The sequence below is a fragment of the Larus michahellis genome, chromosome 4 (assembly GCF_964199755.1).
Source record: "Larus michahellis chromosome 4, bLarMic1.1, whole genome shotgun sequence".
Lineage (NCBI taxonomy): Eukaryota > Metazoa > Chordata > Aves > Charadriiformes > Laridae > Larus > Larus michahellis.
The window spans coordinates 44386130-44404558 of record NC_133899.1 but is presented as its reverse complement, the minus strand read 5'-3'; the positions used below and the strand labels follow the sequence as shown (position 1 = coordinate 44404558).

Below are 18429 nucleotides of genomic sequence, written 5' to 3'. Positions count from 1 at the left end.
CCAAAAGCCAGTTTTAGGCTGGCTTACAAAATCCTTCTGGTTGCCTAGCAACGAGCAGGAAGGATGTGGGGGAGAGGAGAGCTCTGAGTCAATACGCGGCAGCAGCAGTGTCAGTTCAGCAAAGCAGACTTTATATAGGTCGCTGTATTTATATAGGTAGCTCTGTAAAATGAATATAGTTACTGAAATGCAATAACTGTGGGTGTTTCGTGGTCTGACACTAGCATCTCCTTACGTGAACTCCCCAGAGTGGCAGATTCTATGCCCAATATATTCTCAGATCTTCAGAAGAATAAAGTACCAGCAGAAGGGGAGGGTGGCAAAACAGAAGAACAGAATAGAGCATTTGCCTGGAGATTAATTGGCTCTTATCATATATGCAAGTATCAGGTTTTTTCGTGCCTTTTAAAAGTAGTGTCTTGTACAGAGGAAGTAAATTCCTTTTACAGTTTGTCTGCACTAGAAATATTAAATATATGTCCCAAGGACTTTCATCTATTCAAGCATTTCTGACTTCTGTGTCTGAAAGGGAAAAAAAAACCCTAAAATAGTAATTCAGTCATTTCTTCTAAAATAAAGTCTGATGTTAATATGTCCAATAAATTATTTTCCTATGAGTGTTTGAGCATACCTATTAGAAAGGGGAGATGGAAACAGTTATCTCACTGTTTGGAGGAAAAAAAAAAAAAAGAAAAATTATATGAATTTTTCCTGTTCATAAATTCATTCTGTAAATGTAGGATAATAATGTTTGGGTTTTTTCACATGTGCTTTTCTGATGTCCCTTCTGAAGGCCTCAGGACAGGGGTTCTTCCTTATTATTGTTGTAGAGATTCCTAGCTCAGGAGGACCCTATTCTCAGATAAGTAAGAGTCTGAAAGAATTGATTTGAGTGCTAGGAAGAATGCAATTATTTTAATTTGAAAATAAAATCCTAATTTTATTTTAAAATATTCACTTGTTAGTTTAAATGAAAAATATAACATATTATACATAACATATATAATTCTGAAAAACTTTTTAATTCACGGACATTTGTCAGAGATTTTCTTCAGGAGAATTAGGGTTAAATGCAAAGAAGAAACTGAGCCTATAGAGATAGTCATTATCCATAGTCAGAAAAAATATAATCTCTGCATTGAATGCTTTAAAGGGGCAGGTGGGGTGTTTTTTTGTTTGTGGGGTTTTGAGGTTTTTTCCTATAGTCGAGGAAACAAAGGTAGATTTCAGTATGAAGTCCTTTGATTACAAGTGTGGCTTTCTAGGGAAATTCTCTAGTCTGATGTTTACAAAGTTGTATCAGGATGACTTAGTCTCCTTCTCATAAGAGTAGCTGTATTTTAAGCATCTTTATCTTAGAACAGTTTGACCCAGCAGGGAGCTGGTATGGCACTCGTGTGACAGTGTTATCAGTGGGAGATGAGGGCGCATGCGAAACTCTTGAAGCAGTGGCTGAGAGCAGTGCCTGTCCCAGGTGATATAGCTGCTGCCTGACTTGCTTTCCTTTACTATAAACGCAAGATATAACTTGTTATTACTGTCTTTCACAGTAGTGGGAGAGTGACCAGCATCTCCACATGCTGAAGGTACTATCTTTGAGTCTTTGCTTTTCTTATGACCTCAGTCCTACCTGTCTTTTTTCCTCTTTTCCCATGCATTGAATAGTATAAGAGAAACTTCTCTTCTCCACTGCAATTAATGGATCCTACTGCTTAAACATTTACAACTTCTTAAATCTAAAATGTTTGACGGTTATTATAAATTATTTAATGAGATGTCATAAACTAAAGATACAGGTGATCCCCTCTAATCCTCCTCAGTAGAGTCCTCCTTAGCCTTCAGCTGTAAAACGTTAAAAGCCTTCTTTGTTATGTGTTAATTGGTTTTAATGGGGTTAATCTTTGCAAAGTAGAGATTATCTTGTTTTAGTCAGACATTCCAGGGAGAACTTAATTAACCAAATGCAAAAAAATATGGAACTATAGAAAGACTTGCATACTGATGCAACCTGTTTTCCTGCTCCATAGTCACACCTGCAGATGTTGGGCTGGTTTATTCATTTTCAGAAGCAGGTCCAGAACCAGAGCTCCACTGTCCCTGCACCCCAGCAAGGAGGGATACGGTGAGGGGAACTCTGATGTTTTAATTTATTTTATTTTGCTATCTTCATACTTTCTTAAAATCTACCAATTGAGATTCTTGTATCACAAAAGACGACGGAAGATAAAAGAGAGAAAAGAAGGTGCACTATTTATGTGAATTATTCAGCTAATCTGCTAGATAAATATAATAGAAGGCCCAGAAATGTTTATCCTATCAAAAGTGAAAATATGCTATTATTGAATGCAAGTAATTACAGCATGGTATTTGTTGCCAAATATAGATATATTTGCTGGAGATACATAGCATGTCCACAAAGGGGGAAGCAGTGATTGTAGAGTATTCCCTAGTCAAAAAGTTTTCCACACAGGCTTGTGCCTTTTTTTGGGCCTTTTCATGTCCAGTCTTCATAGTCTCAGTACTCACTATCTGTTGGTTTGGATTATCTGTCATCTTCACATCAGTAATATCTGCATTCTCTTTTCTAAGATCTGCGGGTTCTGGTGACTAGAATTTAAAAGAACATTTCTGTAGAAGTTAAGTTTCATGCTGTAGTCAAGCAGATTGGACCTTTTTCCTTGATGATTGCACCAAATTTCTGAGTAGAGTTTATCATTCTCTAAAACAATTTAATCTCAGTAGCTTTTTGGGAAGCTAATTGAAGCTATGTGCATGATTTAGAAGGAATAATACTGTTTAGCTATTCTCTAATGTGTTGGTATTTGTTCATTAAGCTATTTGCGGTCAGTATAAGGTTTTTACCTCCTTCCCTTGAGCTAGGACTGCAGTACCCAGTGTGAAAGAGACCTTTGGGAACAGCCTCAAACTGGTTTTTGTCAGTTGTCAGTGGGTTCCCATTGTTACGGGAAGAGCCTTCAGTTTGGTACTGATCCTCTGCTTTTTCTGGGCTTTCATAAATAAATATGTCCCTTGTTTCTGGACAGGTAGGAGATTTAAAAGCTTAGCTAAGAATTTAACCAAGAACATTTTTTTTAGATTATTTCAATAGCCTTGATGAACACTTCTCAGTATCTGATGATTTCAGAGATAAGGTCCAAAAATAATTTCTCATGATGTATAGCAGTACTTCAAATTAAATAGACTGAAATAACAGTTAAAAAAATCTCCCATCCATTATGTGCGATAATGTTCCAGACATACAAATTTGATTACTACATTAATGGAAAGTTCTATTGCTTTTACTAGTGTCTTCATGTAAAACTGCTGGGGTTTTTTATTCTTTTCCTTTGAAAATTCTGGATATAGAAAGTTAAATATTCATCTGTATATGCCAGTTCAATGCTAACTGGTATTTTATATTGGTTAAGATTTTGAGCGAAAATACTGGTGAGTATATGAATATCCACGGCTTTCATGCAGATGGGTGCTGGAGAATCGACTGAATTACAAAACTGGTCCTGTTTGCTCCTGCAGCCATTGCCTTGACACATATACAACTCTTATTACAATGTCCTTTTCGTGGACTATTTCCTTGCTTCCAAGCAAAACGCAGACACTTATGTTAGATGCTTGTGAACTATTTGAAAACACAACCTATTGATTTAAAAGAAGAAAATGCTAGATGCTTATATATGACCCTTAAATGCAAGAGTGCACAAAGAAATAAAATTAACTGTTGTTTGGGTTTTTTTATACTGAGAAACTAAAAAGTCCAGGGAAAGTACACAAGGAATATATAATGTGTATGTACGTAGCTGGCTCCACAGAGTCAGAAAATGACAACTTCCTCTGCAACAAATATGGTAAACAACTCTCATTTTGAAAATGCAGTGTAAGAAAAAAAGCTATAATACAGAATTCCAATTTATACCAAGAACTGGACAATCTCAGTGTGGAAAGAACTTCATATGCGTCTCTAAATTACAGTATACTGGGTGCTACAGGAGATAATTTGAAATAAGCCCTTACATTCTTTAGGATTCTAAAAAATACCAGCATTCAGAAAGTTAAATTTGAAGCAAAACATTTTGGTAAAAATTACAAAGATGCTAAACATTGTTTTCTGTTTTTTTCTGAAGTATTAAACAGGTTTTTCCCCTGAATTTGATGTTATTGCCCTTATAAATTAACCAAATATTTCTCAGCGTGCATATTCAGAGATGGAATTATCATGGCACTTTTGAATTAATGATAAAAAGGCAGCTGTGTTTAGCGCCCACCTCCCAACCAACAGAAAACCCTTCTAAGAGGTATTTTGCCCTTGGAGAATAATTTGCTTCCTGTGCTCATTATAATCAGATGCTGGATACCTTTTAAATACATTTCCCACAATAAGCAATCGGTTGTTTGCTTTGAATATATTCACAGAAACAATAGGCAAGTAGGACTTTTTAGACTGTTGTGGAAATGATCATACCATTTAACCTAGTAGCCTCTCTTGGCAGAGTTAATAGTAGACGCCCAGGAGAAAAATATACTTGGAAAACAGAAAAATAATGATAGCATAGAAAAGTGCTTCCCCCAAGCTTATATTCTAAGCTACTTGTAATCAGCAGCTTAGGCATCCCAGCACCAGAGGTTGCCAACTGCATTGTGTTAATTATTCATGGTGGGCCTTACTTCCGCGAACCTCTTTAATGACTTTCTAAACACATTTGGATTTTGTAACATCCTGTGGCAATGCGTTCCATAATTTAATTACATATGGAGTGAAAAGGTATGTCTGTTTATTTTATACCTGCTGCCTAATAATTTCATTTAATACTTCCTAGTTTTTCTCTTACGTGAAAAAAATGAACAAACATGCCAATTCTCCCTCTTCATCCCCTTCATGATTTCACTCGTTTTTAATGTATCTTTTCATTGACCCTCCTCCAAACTGAACAATTGTCTAACTAGTCTTTCTCTGTTTTCAATCAGTGCTATACTTCAGATCATCATTATTCCCATGTCTTTCCTAGGAACTGTTCTAGATCTCCAGTATTCTTAAGATGGGGCAATGAAAAAAGAAAATTATATTCCAGGTGTAGATCTAACATGGGTTCATACAGTGGAACAATGCTGCTTCCTGTTTTCTCTGTGTATTTCCTAGTAACTTTGAACAAGTTTTCCTTTCTGATTGCTGTTGAGCTGCATGCTTTGAGCGGGTCATTTCAAAGAACTATGAACACTGTCGACAAGATTTTTCTCCTGAATAGCAGCAGATCCTTTGGCGTCTGTTACTGGGTATGTTTAATTAGAATAGTTCCTTTGCAGTGTGGATTACTTTGCACACTACTGCTAGTTTGTCTGTGCATATTCATAATTCAGGCTGACTACTGATTAATGTCGGTTTCTGTAAAGTGGCGGTGTGACCCCAAGGAGATGCATGCATTAAACCCCAGGAACTCATTTTGTGTAGGCTACTGAACAGACGTTAGATGAAAATGACTCCTGCTCTCTGTTCACCTGGGCTAATTTCAAACCGATGTCATAGGATTGAAATGCTCTCTATCTTGTTACAAGTCCCTGGAGTTTACCCAGTCAAATCCATTTGTGATTCAAAATTTATTTGTCTTGAAATAAGCGCTCTGCTTCTTATGGAGCTGAAAACAAATAAGAGATTTATACATTTTTTTTCCACCTCGGTTCTAAAGGAAGATAAATTAAAAAAAAAAAAAAGTCACCAATCCTGCTGTCAAGATACAAACCCATTTGTTATTTACAGATACCAAAGCGTCAAGTGAAATGTACTCATTTCTCACCACAACTTCATGTACAAATGGAAATTAGCATTAAAATGAAGCTTAATTTGATGTTCTGTTGACAAAACTCTGTTGGCAACTGTCTGAGTGCCCTGGGTGTTATTCAAGCCTCTGAGCACAACACAGGAGATCTAAGTCTTCGAAATGATTTTTACTCTCCAAATGAGGCAAAGAAGCACTATCAGACCTGAATTTATGATGAGTGTTGCTTATCAATGTTGGCATTAATTTTCTGAGACTAAACAAAGCTGCAAGAAGGAGCATAAAATCCCACATGCTGTGTCCAGCTCTGGAGCCCTCAGCACAAGAAAGACATGGACCTGTTGGAGCAGGTCCAGAGCAGGGCCACAAAAATGCTCAGGCAGATAGAGCACTTCTCCTGTGAGGACAGGCTGAGAGAGTTGGAATTGTTCAACCTGGAGAAAACTTAAAGTGGGCTTACAGGAAAGAAGGGGACAAACTTTTTCACAGGGCCTGTTATGATAGGACTCGGGGTAATGTCTTTAAATGAAAAGAGGAAAGGTTTAGACTAGATATAAGGAAGAAATCTTTTACAATAAGGGTTGTGAAGCACTGGAACAGGTTGCCCAGAGAGGTGGTAGATGCCCCATCCCTGGAAACATTCAAGGTCCAGTTGGACGGGGCTCTGAGCAACCTGATCTAGCTGAAGATGTCCCTGCTCATTGCAGGGGGGTTGGACTAAATAACCTTTAAAGGCCCCTTCCAACCCAAAGTATTCTATGATTCTGTGTTCCCAAAGGTGTGTTGGCATGTTCTGCCACTTTCTATTATGTGCATTCAGGCTGCATTGCTTTAATTATAAAAAGTAAGATCAAAAGGCTTTAAAAATATATAAATCCAAAGAATTTATTAATTCAAAGCTCTGTCTAAGAATAATATACTGCCACTGCTTAACATGTAAGTACCTCTTAAAATGCATTATGCATTTCCTCCTTCTTTATCTGCTTTTAAAGTGCTCATGTCAGAATTTTGAAGTCCCTCTGCACTAGACACCGTTCTCCAGAGTACTAAGTTCACCCTGTAACAAAAATAACTCTACAGCCTGCTCCTTGATGTCAAATTATCTACCTTCCTGGTGTTAATCGTTATAGTAACCAAGCATATCACAGCATTTAAATAGTGTCTGTGGCAGAGAAGTATTATCTTCTTCCACTTCACAAATGTTAATCTGAAGCAGTGTAAAATATCAAGAAACATAAGCATGGCCCCAGACTGCTGCTATGACTAAGCCCAAAGCTTCTGAACTCACCACCCTGGGATGACTGTCCTCCAGCCCAGGCTCAAAGCTGAGATGGACCGAGCACACATCTCAGTAAAGCACAAAATGGATCAACTAACTTGGTCTTATTGGCCAGCCATCCTTCAGTCAGCAGCTGAAACTTTAAGCAGGTGGTAAACATTTTTGCTGAAGTTGATGCAAGTTCCACTGGTAACTTAAATCAGAGCTGAGAATGAAACCAGAACTGGTAACTCATACTATAAATAAATGGAAAAGACCAGATCAAGCAAGTAGTTCTGTCTTGCAAACACTTTATGTAAATGATCAGTCATCTTTTTGTTATGAATGGTTTCTGTAAAGCCCAAAGGTTCTTTCAGGTGAATTCAGAGATCTTACCGTATAGAGGCTGGACTTGTCTTCTAAACTTCAGCATCTTTGATTGATAATCTTTGATTTGATTTTCTTTTGTAGCTTCAGAATTATCTATTTGTTATCGACCATTCCCAAAGTAAATGTGTCACACTAAGATGAATGGGAAATAGGGCGAATTAGTTAATTCCAAACCTTTTACATAATGACTGCTTCATAACTGATGGGGAAAAGTAGAATAAAATGGGCACAGCCTAATACTTCTGAGAAGTTACAGCAGAACTTTTCTTTCTTGTTGATGTTTTCATCAAATTTGTGATGAATGAACTGGCCCCTTTTTATATGTGCAGGTTTCGCTGTGGTGGCAGAGTTAGAGGCAGTGGCATGGTGTAGCACAGAAGGACTCAAATGGCAGTGGCAAGCCCTGGGGGCACGCAATGGAGAGCTACATTTGGAACAAACCCTGCCAGCTTATGCTGCTTCCCATGCTCCAAGTAAGAGTCTGTTAACTTAATTGAGCTCTAAGGTTTTACCATAATTTCCCTGTCCATTTGGGAGGGAAAGAAGCCTTGGGCAAAATGCTGGAATTCCTTTTATAGCTGGCATTTTTCAATCATTCTTAAGGAATTATCACAGGGATGCCAACAGTGATAATATGCAGTATAATCGGAAGTGTGTGAACTCATTCTGTATTAACACAGTGGCATAGAGTACTTTGGGTTTGCCAACACTATCAAAAATATCCTTGCCTTTAGCCGCTTGAGCCCACTAATGATCACTGTCCCTGTACTCAGGCTTCATGTGGCAGGAGACTGCTTAATATTTTGCACTGCGTTTTCTGGCATTCATCAGAGATTGCTCTTAATAGGTGTTAAAACTAGGAGGCTGTAACAATTGGCCTTTTCACTACTCAGTTATGTTTTTATTACAGTAGATGCATCAGTCTAATTTTGTAAAGCTTTTCTCCCCCAGAAGCATGTCCCCAAATGTATGTACTGAGTTTTATAGGTAGCAATACATAGATTCTAAAATTGACCTCAAGTGCTCCATAAGTTTTTGCAGACAGACAATGTCTATCTGCGATGCAGTTTGACAGGCAGACAAACTGATGTTTGGGAGGTGAAATGAACTGCACAGTAAGTCAGTGACTAGGCAGCATAATTATATACATACACACACACACACAAATATGTATATATAAATCTATACATAAGACAGTCTCTCCTGAGATAAGAACATTCTATGAAAAAGTTAGAAAACTCCCATGTTCCTCTATTATATAATCTTTTAATAAATTAGGTATAGCACAATTAAACACCACAAGCTGTTTTTGTTGCTATACATAAACAAAATGCTGGCATAGTGATAATTAACCTTACTTTCACCCCAGATTTAAATTAAGTAAATATTTTGTAAGGCGAAGCCTGTCTCCTGGCTTGCCTGCTTTACAGCTCCCTGGGAAGGTCTATTTTCTTCTGCAAATGTAAGCAAAATAATATAGATCGTGAGCTGTTTGAGTCAGTGGTATCTTTAATCAAGTCAAAGAAGATCACACAAGTGTTTTTGCAGTACGTACAGCAGATCCTTTAAGTAATAGTTACTGGAGCAAATCACTATTTGTCATCAAAGTTTCACCAGGGCTCGTGCTGTGGAGAAGAAACAGCAGGTTTTCTTATGCAGCTCATTGAGGTCATTCTTGTTTGCCCATTAACACATATGATAGCACAAAATTAAAGCTGTCCCAAGAGTAGCATGTATTTTTCAGCATGTCGTGGTCTTTTGAAGTATATGCTTGTCTTTCTAAGGTATCCTAATATATTGCATTTTGAAACTACAGGTAAGGTGGGAACAATTCTTATTGGAAACCACAGGATTTACATCACTAAAAACCAAAAGCATGCTTGACATTGTAAAGATACATACAGTTCCTGCTCAGGAAGGATTTGGATTGTGTTACCTAAGTCCTGAGACACAACAGTTATGATTGACTTGGATATTAGGACCAACTTCTTTTGGCTGTCACAATTTCATTTACTTTAGGAAGGTAAGCAAAATTCTATCTGGACTACATAGCTAGGCAAAATAGCTGAGGCTATTTTGGCCTCAAATATATTGTGAATAAACTCTATGTGCTGCTTTTTTGGCTTTTGATATATATTTTACCATTCTGTACTGAAGATAACTGATAATAATTTGTTCTTAGAGGGTAGAATGTCATGGCTGCAAGGTGTCAAACTCTCTTGTTTTTACACTTCCTCTGTAGGAATTTATTAATCACTTTATTGTGCAAGGCAAACTGGACATTGTTTTGTATCTAACCCTGTTACTAAAAGTAGATAGTGTCTTCATTATGTGGAGATCTCCCATACAGAGTAGCTTACGTATGTGTCTACCCAGTCATTTCAATTTGGATCATGAATGTGATTTTGAAGACAGTCTTTCAGACAGTGCCAATTTCAGAGTAAATTCAATAAAAAGATGTTCTCCAGGTGGAAACAAGTAACTCCAGCTGCTGATCAGTGCTCAACCCCTGGGACAAGGCTAGAGTCAGTGCAAAGTAAACCCCGTTTGTAATGTCACTGTGGATGCTAAGTCGTCAGCACGAACTGTTTTGGTCTACAGAGTGTGCACCTCTTGCCAGCATAGCCTAAGACCCCTAAGGAGATCACACACAGTGGGACGTTAACACAAGGTTTTAAATAGGTTTCTGAGTGATAAAAAAAATCTTCTGACATGAACAATACTTGAGACAATGAAAAACAACATGAATTTCCCAAGCTTCCTTTAAAGATAACAGTTCATTATTAAAATGTGTTGCAGTACTTTGATGCAAAGCATTGTAGCTAACAGAAGTGCTGAAACCATACCATAAAATATTTTTTTTAAAAAATCATAAAGTGAATCCACTCTAAGTTTTGTCTGAGGCTGGACACTGCATGCTGTGACAAATTTGCTGAGCCAAATTGTGTTCCAACTTGTGGGAATGTAGTTAGAAAAGACTGTAACCTGTCAAGGTTAAGCGGCTATCAAAAAATCACATATGGTTTCAGACTGTAAGCAGGCGAAGTAGTTTCAGAACCATCAGAGAAGTATTGATACCACTGTACAAATGACGAGTAAGAATTCATCCAGAGCAATGTCCATGGCTGCTAAATTCAGAGAAGAGCAGGCAAAGACAAGAGCAAATACAATGATCACGAGAACAGAGATCCTGTTTTATGGACTAGAAGAGCATGATGTTTAACCTGATAAAACTAAGCCTGAGAGGGGAGATAATTGCTCACTGTGAATGGCTCAGAAGATAAACATCAGAGATGAAGAAAGCTGTTTAAGCTTAAGGACAATTTCAGCACTAGAATAGATGGAAATAAACAGGCTAGGAGTGAATTTAGCCCGTAAGGAGGTTGGAATAAGGCTTTCTCATGTTTGGAAAGGAGAAGAAAAGAAAACAATATAGCTGATTTAAAGACAGAGCTTAAATTATTTATGAATGAGAAGCCACAAGGAAGTTGCCTGTCAAAGGAGGAGGCTAAGTTAAATGATCCCACACAGACCTTCAATTTTCCATCTTCATACTTTAGAGGATAAGGACAGTCTTGAGCTACACAGAAATTTACAGAGCTTTCCTTGTGAATATGTTTTTTTCATAAACATTTGTACCAGATTGCTTGCAGCCTCACAGACCAATAAATGATTTATTCAGAATTCATAAAGATTCTGAAAGCTATGTATAAGCTGGAAAATAATAAGACTGAACTTAAATATGTCATGTATTTTGACAATAAATGATAGATGGCATTTAACTTTTTTGGGGGCCTTAAACTTTTCCATCTCATTAAAAGAATTTTAATTCAACCAGTCCATGATACTCATCTGGAACTCTCAGCAAAGGTAATTAAATATGTAATAATAAAAAGAGGGTGATGAATATCTTCCTAGCATCTCAGCTCCGCATTTAAATGACATCAAAACATTAAATGGTGAATGATGGTAGCAAATGTAAAGGGTTCTGCTCTTAATAACAACTTCATAAATTTGATGCTGACTTCTATAAAGTTGATCTTGACGCTGATTTCTCTGAAGTTGATCTTGACTTACACCAGCATAGTCAAGAGCAAAATGTATTTCAGTCACTTACTCTATTTCAATACACTTTCAATCAGCGAAAAATTAATTATGCAGAAGTTCATTGAATTAAATAGCATTAAGTAATCAGAATTGTATTAATATGAGTAAAGCTATACGAAGATTGAAGTTCAGCTCAACTGACTTTTTTACTACTGATTTCAAAAAGTTCTAGCTTTCACAAATTATCATTGTTAGTGAAAAGTACCCTTTTTTTGGATATGCATTTCCTTTTTCTTTTCTTCTGGAAAATCTGGACCATATCAAATTCCTCAAAAAAAAAGGCTGTGTAACAGCCCTGGTTGGAGAGACCCTTCCTCACCTTTACCTCACTTTTTTACCGTGGATAGTTAAAGTACATTCCCTGTTTCTTCCTCCTTTCATTTTTACCATTCTTTTTTCTTTTCATTATTTTCCTTCTAGGGGGCAGAACACCCATTGGAATGACAATTCAGTTAACTAAAAATTGGGAAAATATCCGTTAGCCAAAGGATTAGATATGATTTTCCCTGAAATAACAATGGTACGATTGAATTATTTCCCATTAGAAAGTTGTGGGCATTTAGTAATTTAAAAAAATCAAATAATTGCCTTTGACATTTAGTGAATATTGAAGTTATTTTAGTCTTATAAACTGATATATTTCCTAAAAGAGTTGAGCAATCTCTTGTTGATTGTCAAGGACTTTATGCCCTCAAAATGAAGAATAGACTGTGAACCTGTGTTCTCACATTCAGTGATAAACTACAAAAACAAATCCAGCTTTATGGTTCATTGATTTTATACTAGTTATGCCCTTCTGAAGGAATTTTTTTTTCCATGCACATAAAGTGGCGGTGGAATAAAAAAGAATTATTCTTTTCACAGAATTACAGGCACTATTCATCGCAAGTATGAATTTTTGCCTTGAGGGAAAGGTATTGGTTTGAAGGTACCATGGATAAGGCAGAACCAAGGAAATTTGTTGCTATATTTCAGATATAACTACTAGAGTATACTTGTAATTTCCATTTGTATTAATCCTTGTACTTCCAAGCACTTTCTAAGGCCAAGCACTGAACTCACTGAATTTCGCTGACAAGCAAGATGAACAATTTCCACAGTTGAATGAGAGGAAATAAAATTCTTGAAGTACATGAAGGAAATGATAACAATGATGCAGCAGTATTACACATTAGGCTATCTGTTGTTTTTGAGTAAGGAAGTACCAACTGATGTGTTTTACTAATCTTTGTTTGCTTTGCTTATAAGTAGTGCTTTAGAAGTAAGAAAATCAAAATGCCTTTTATTTTGCTGCCACTCTGGTGACCAAAATTTTTTTTCCTGATAATTTTCTAGAGCAATGACCTTACAACGAGTGAGGTAAAGCACAATAGATGGCTTCAAGCATGATTCTCTGTTCATTGCTACCTATTCATTTGGTATCGCAGGTAGCGTGATTCTAATGCATGTCAAATATTACCCACACTTAGAATTTATTTAGTTCAAGTGACTTTTGGAGATGTTTGTTGATTCATTATTTCTCTCCCCTTTGGTGTCCACTACACAGTGCTATTCTGCAGGCTATTTTCAAGGCAGCTTCTAAGGCTCTCCTTGCCCAGTAGAAGTTATCTGATGTTTCCAACTTAACTTGTAAAAGGAGAAAACTGCAATTTGATTCCCTTAGCCTCCTAAAACTATCTAAAGAATGTTCTTCCCTGTCTCAGCATATAGGTGCGTGTGTACACGTGTGTGCATGCTTTCAAACTCATTGCAAAAGTGCGTAATGTTCAGAGACATTAGATGATGGCTAATATTATTCATAGAGGGAAATTTGAAGTGAAAGCTGCTGCTTGCCACTGTTAGATATCAGTGTTAATGTGAATTCCAATGACTCTCTCACATGCTGGGTTGTGAGTTAAATCAATTTGTAAGCTGATAGGTGACAAGTTAGACCACTGCTTTTTGTCTGACGCTGGAAGAGGAAAATATATCCCTTGTAGAAAAAGTTACTTTAATCTGTCCAGAAACAAAGCAATAAAGAATATAAAACCATTGGTAAATTATTTGATACCTTTAATACCTTAATACCAGCCAAGATTTTAACTCTGTTTTGCTTTAGAACTATTAATTATACTTGATTTGAAAAACAAAAATGGGTTAGCAGCACCCTTCTATTCTCAAGTTCTGCTTTAAAAGAAAGTCACAGAGTGCTACACATCAAAGAAAAAAGTCTAAAATTTCACTTTCAATTTTGCACATGTGTTTCTGTATCTAGAAATCATATTTTTTGCATTTTACATAAGTTAAGAGTTATGAATTTATTTTATTATTACCTGATTTTTAACAACTTTTTTAATGTGATGAGTTTAAATTAGAAATTTTTGTGCTTTACAGTGGAGTACTGATGTGGAAGTCATTATTCAGGGCAAACAATTTCCTAAAGTGAATAGTATTTTTCAGTTTCCTGTTTCAAAAGTTATAGAACAGATAAACAGACATTTCAGAACTTTGAAATTCAGGTGCTTTAAAGTTGATTAGTTATCCAGAAATCAACCTATCAATAGTCGCTTCTTATTACAGACAGCTAAGCCAAAAGTTTAATAACAAAGTGTACTTCTCATCAGAAGACAGCACAGGTGCTTATTTGTAAGCAAATCTGTAACAAGATACATCTTTAGTCACAAGTTTGAAAAGAATCCAAGTAGATTCCGCTGAATTAGAAAGAAAGTAATTAAGAAGAGTCAAGCCTGAATCCATCTCTCTTGCTTCACTAATATGGTATCACTACTTTTTTTTTTTTTATCCTTTTCTCTTCCGAAAGCTATTTTAAGTGCCTATTATTTTAAATATACCTAATTTCAATTTCCGTGTTTGCAGCAAGCGTATGTGTCTCACAAAGTACATGGAAAATAGAATTACAGAAAATAAAAAAAATATTTTTTATTGGACAGTCCCAGTCATTCTATTCCTATTTTGCTTGTATATGGTCTCAAATTATCTTCCGCTAGTATTTAAAGTGGATATAAAAAACTTTTCTCATTTCAGGTAAAAAGATACGAGGATTTTTTTTTTTCCCCTGTGCTGAACCAGGCCCAAGGTCTATTTGTGTGAGTGCGTGTGTGTGTGCCTGTGTAATGTCAAAAAAATCCAATAATGTTCAATATTATCTTTGGTTTTAGTTGTTGGAGATTTGCTAAATCAGAGATTATCCTGAAGTTTAATATTCCTTCCAAATATTAAACAGTTGTTTCTTATGAAAACTTTGACTTTCTTAAAAACCTTCACCTTGTCTTATATTCTTGATGTCAGAGCTTCCCATTGGCAATGAGTGCCACAGCTTAACCCTGTAGTATTGAAATAAGAAAAAGCTTTTTTAAAAAAAAATTTGAAATGTTCATATTTTCTGCAGGTTTTTTTGAAGATTTCTAGGCATTTCTACAATCTTGATTTCCCATTTTCTGCAGAGATAAGGATATGGGACCATTTGCCAAACTTCACTATAGTCAAGGTGGAAAGAACCACTTTCCAGTTTGCTCAGGTAAATATGCATATGTGCACCAAAGTTATTCCCTTTAATCCTATAGTAAATGCCAATGCATACTGATTTCAATGGGTGTCAAAGGGATCCTTCGAGTTACCAGATTTAGTAGAATTACATTGCAGGACAGAGCTGCCTGTTTGTTCCTCTATCTAGAAGTATTTTTATCACCATGTATAACTTCTGAACATTTTTAACATCTCCTAATTCTCAAATGGCTGTTATAGAAATCTATCTTTATTGGTGTAAAGAAAATATATTTATGGTATTAACAATTATAGTATGAGATAAAAATGTAAACCGTAGCAAAAACAAAAAGGAAGAATCACCTAATTTTCTTATATATTTTTCAGTCTATGGTCACTTTTGTGACATGAGTCTATGGGTTTTATCAACACGGAATAGTAATAATATAAACTGCCTTAAAATAATTTCAGCCTTTTAATGGATGAAATGATGACAAATAGTAATTTTTAAGTTTATCCAAGCTATATTTTATTTTCTAGTGAAAATACCAACATTGCAACATTATTACTATTTGCTATGGGAGAAAGATGACTTTACTGCTGCATAGAGATAATATCTGCAGACTACTTTCTGAAAGAGACAAACTGCAGAGTGATAGCTGAAGGAAGCCAACCTTCAACAGAGACATAAGGCAATATGAAAAACTCTGTTAGCTGTTAACAATAGAGAAGTGATATTAGTATTCATATGCTTTGAGACCCACAGTATAGATGTGGCACTTGTGAATCTGTTTTGCGGTATTGCTATTTTCCCTGGCCTATAAATTAGCATATTGGTCCCAACAGCAGACAAATTCCAGCCCTTTCTCAAATAGCTAACAAACTATTTTATAATAAATATTGATCAAAGAGATCAGTTCAGAGCTTCCTTTGCTGAGTCTCAGTTGGACAGTGAAATTTTAATTAACCCATTCATCCTTGGAACAGCTTCGGTAGGAGGGACCAAAAGAGCTTGATGACCACTTGTTGTTTGTGAGAGTGCTAGCCAGGCTAAAAGGTGCGTGAGAAAACATTCTCAGAAAACATTCTGCCAGATTACCATGTTCCAATGTCCTGTCTCCGTTGACTGTTGTAGCATGGGTGTAGGTCTCAGTGTCTGGAGACCTCAGTGATGGGAAGTTAAAGGCCGGAGGACTGTGGGTGCTTCTGGGCAACACCTGAATACAGCCCTTTAAGATCAATGTTGTAGTGGAAAGGCAACATTTTATATACAGAACTGTATATGAAACTATGAACTGCTTTTGTGCTCCTGTAATTGTATTTGACTTAAGATCTCCTGCCTACATGACTAAGGTGTAATAAATACTATGAATAATAAATGAATACTAATCATAAATAACAAAACTACAGAATGTCACAAAATTCTGTAAAGCAAAGCCTGGCACAAAATTTGCTATGAGAGATGGTGACTTATTAGAACTGCAGTTTAGCAACTGCTGATTTTGTCATTTATGAACAAGAACAGTCTGAAACTATAAATTAGAGAATTCACATTAGATCGATGAGAGGTCAGAGTTTTTACATCATCCACTAGGGATGCTTTGTTCATCACGGTTTATTGGGTATTGAAACTTTGGCAGAACTGGCCTTCGAAAGAGCGAACCTGACTAGTTCTGGGTTTTGGGCAGTACCGTTGAATGTCTTTGTGCTTTGATGTGATGTATATGTTATGAAGTCTTTTTCTAGTTATAAGCATTAGCTCCAGATTTGAATGCACAGAATGGTGGATGACCACTCTTACTACAGACTTCTGGGGCTAGACTCACATTTACATGAAACCCAGCTTTGTGTTTATGTTTCATATCATGCATCCTCATATCTTTCATGTCCTCAGGTGTGAACCAGAAATACATGTTTGCTTCTGCAAAATAGTCTGTGAAAATGGTGGCATTTGTATCATGCAAAGTATTCAGGGGATGTAATACCACCTTTGATGAGTGCAAAGCAATGTGATAAATTTAAAGCATCAGTGCCTTTTTCCAATTTCCAATTAAAAAAAGCATTGCCTGAAGTAAACCGAACCTTTAATGGCCTTGGAAATGAGGCTATGGAAATCCTCAGGACTCCTTGGACAGGTTCTCCCTTAGTCTTTTCCAGCTGGGTAAGATAAATCCCAAATGTAACTTGCTTTCTGATTTCCCCAAATCTTTTTTCTTTCTGCACTCTATAGGATTTTGCCTTTTCTCTTCCTACCCTTGAGTCCTTGAATTGCTCCAGCAGTACAACAATTCTCTCACAGGCTGCCGCCAATATACCATGAATTCTACAACTGCTGTTTGTTTTAACAAAGCCTACTCCTCATTTCTTATTTTTGGTTATAAGTCACTCAATTTTTCCACTTTGTATTCCAAGAGCAATTTTAGTGATAAAAATCTAAAGAATGAGGAAAGTGATGTTTAAGTACCTTTGCTAAGGTACTCAATAAAACCCAAAACATATCAGATGAATACAAGTAGAAAGTGTAAATGTGATTCACATGAAACCCGGGGGTAGCAGACTTACTACAATAAGAAAATTACTTTGGTGATTATTTGAAATCTTTCTGTTGAGCGTAGCAATATACCATGCTATAAAACTACATAGCCAGAAAAAAAAAAATACATTTGGGGAAAATGTTCTCCAGAAACAATGGAACAATTGTGGGGCAATGTATGATTTCTCACTTGAGTCTACAGAGGATATGACAGACTGATATTTTCTTATTAACTGTTTTAAGAATTTTCCACTTGAAAACTTTTTAGATAAGAAGTATTCACAGTGGGCTCTATGCCTGGACATGCAGCTAAATATTAAGCTGTTCCAGCTTCCGTTCACCTCCCTTGCTTCTGCATTCTACATGTTTTTCCCTCGAAGATAGTGTTAGATCTCCTGAGTCACTCTTTTCTGTTTTCTGGAAGTCTGGTTGCATGCCTGGGGAGGCTTTCACCTGCTTATCAGACAAAGTACAGCAATAGGAAGGCGTCAGAGCCATTTGTAAGTGCTCACTCTCTCGGAAAGGGTGAGGAGTCACTGAGGGGTAGAAGCAGGGCTGACAGGAGGGAAACTGTATGTTGCTGGGGGAGCCAACATAACCAAAAGACAGAAAGCTGATCATACCCAAGTACCGTGGATAGCAAAATTCTTTCTCATATAAGAAATGATATTGTACGACATTTTATTGCCTTGAGTGTACAGATCTCAGTAGTTCAGGGAATTAGGGAGACTGCAGTGTACAAATTTTCTTTTCCCTTCATATAAACTGAACAAAGCTCCTAGTAAGCTCGAACTATTTAAGCAATAGAAAGCGTAAAAATGACTCTTTAAATGACAGTAAGGACAATACAGTATGCTTATATAAAACCAAAT

General features: G+C 36.4%; 1 long non-coding RNA gene across 4 annotated transcripts in view; it reads left to right on the top strand.

Moving 5' to 3' along the window:
* Window positions 1-1416: 1416 nt before the first annotated feature.
* LOC141742328 (uncharacterized) overlaps window positions 1417-18429 on the top strand; it is a 35236-nt gene continuing 18223 nt past the window's right edge. The window contains exons 1-5 of one of the 4 annotated variants that reach the window (XR_012586672.1): window positions 1443-1586; window positions 2028-2122; window positions 7764-7907; window positions 9251-9457; window positions 14930-15058. This is a non-coding gene — a long non-coding RNA (uncharacterized LOC141742328). Of the gene's footprint in view, window positions 1587-2027; window positions 2123-7763; window positions 7908-9250; window positions 9458-14929; window positions 15059-18429 lie in introns of all 4 variants that reach the window. The other 3 variants (XR_012586671.1, XR_012586674.1, XR_012586673.1) reach the window with 3 other exon arrangements.